Source organism: Colobus angolensis, unplaced genomic scaffold, assembly GCF_000951035.1.
Source record: "Colobus angolensis palliatus isolate OR3802 unplaced genomic scaffold, Cang.pa_1.0 Scaffold17, whole genome shotgun sequence".
NCBI lineage: Eukaryota > Metazoa > Chordata > Mammalia > Primates > Cercopithecidae > Colobus > Colobus angolensis.
This window is the reverse complement of record NW_012114821.1, coordinates 252,105-253,568: the sequence shown is the minus strand read 5'-3', so window position 1 is coordinate 253,568 and position 1,464 is coordinate 252,105. Positions and strand designations below refer to the sequence as shown.

The 1,464-nt window shown below is 63.2% G+C and overlaps 1 protein-coding gene across 4 annotated transcripts in view; it reads left to right on the top strand.

The window, feature by feature from the left end:
• Nucleotides 1-1,464, top strand: part of LOC105508955 (zinc finger protein 7) — a 47,977-nt gene that overhangs the window by 26,624 nt on the left and 19,889 nt on the right. Inside the window, exon 1 of one of the 4 annotated variants that reach the window (XM_011937994.1) lies at nucleotides 217-313. The exons of 2 other annotated variants lie outside the window; for them this stretch is intronic. The gene's annotated coding sequence lies outside the window, so the exon portion shown is untranslated. Of the gene's footprint in view, nucleotides 1-216; nucleotides 314-1,464 lie in introns of those variants that run through there. One more of the 4 variants, XM_011937995.1, reaches the window with a different exon arrangement.

Below are 1,464 nucleotides of genomic sequence, written 5' to 3'. Positions count from 1 at the left end.
CTCCCTCGCGGCTACGCCCCCTGCCCACCTCCGACTGTAGCCCCGCCCCCCAGGCACCGGCCCCGCCTGTCTGGGCTTCTGGTCCCGCCCAGGCTCTTGGTCCCTCGGGCCCCGGCCTCGTCCCTCCTCGGCTCTGACTCCACCCCTTTTCCGGAGCCTGGGAGGCGGGGCTGAGAACCACAGAGATGGCCGGGCCTCCGAGCCGCCCAGGGCGGCCGGAAGTTTGAGGGGCGGGGCGGGGCAGACGCAGGCTGCCAAGGCCCGTTTCCGGCGGCGCCGCTCGTTTGCTAACCTCGGGTGGTCCTCAGGGAGGGTGAGTCGGCGCGGCGGGCGCGGACTCGGGTTGTCCTGGGTGTGAGTGATCGCTGGTCGCTTCCTGCGCCCTCCGGCCTTCGGCACTGGGGTCCCCGCGTCTCCCGGCCTCCAGTCGGGAAAGCGCGGGGGCTTTGCGGGGCCCTGAGCGCCTGGTGTGGGAGGTGGTCGAGCACAGCCGCCCTCTCCCGCGGTGGCGCGAGGCGGGCTTCGTTTGGCCGAGTCTCTCACGCAGCTCCCCGCAGACCCCGCTAGTGGCAGCTGCACCACCCGCGGGCCCCGGCGTCGGGGGCTCGAATAAGGCGAGCTCCAGCTGCGGCCTTTTCTCCAGGCCTGGGCCTACTCCCGGGGCCCTGACTCGCCCTCCTGCGAAACCGCCTTCTTCTAGAGCGCTCTCGCAGTTTACTGGCCTGGAAGGCCTAGGATAAGTGACCGTGGAGGAAAGAACGGTGCCTCGGGTGGGGTAGGCTGTTTGTCTTCTCTGAATTCTGGTTGCTATTCCGGGCATTCCTACTGTCAGGAGCCAGGCGGAGGATCCTCCTCCGGTGGTCACTGCTGCTTGGATCTGCCTCCCTATGTCGGCGACCTGGGGTTTCCACCCACAAACCACTTTCTGGGTTAGAAGCTGCCGTACGAAGACTCTTTTTCCATTCCCACCTCCTGGGGGAATGCTTGGGCAGGTAGAGGGTCTGGGATCATTGGCTTAATTGAGGCGATGACATCCCTGTGCCTGGTTCCATCCTGGCGACAGGTGAGCCGGAGACTGGAATTTATGTACTTGAGTACAGGGGTTTCCACGTCCACTCCTGTCTTCCCTACAGTTCGTCATTTTTGCTCCTGCCTGCTCCAACCTCCAGTCGCTCACTGCCTTCCCTTGCTGTCAGGGATTTACCCACACTGGTTCATCCAACCCCGTTTCTTCTTGCTTCAGGCCCTTTCGCATGCTATTCCTGCTGCCTGGAGTGCTCTGCCCACCTCCATTACCTTGGCCGAGGTCCCTTTGGAAGTGACCCATCACACTGAGTCAGCGTTCTAGGCTAAGTGGCTTTCATAGTTCCCTGTGCTTCAGCGCTGTTGTGGTTGCAGTGTGCTTATTTGTGTGGTTATTTAACTCTTTCCTCCACCAGACTGCTTCGTGAAGGCAGGATCCTC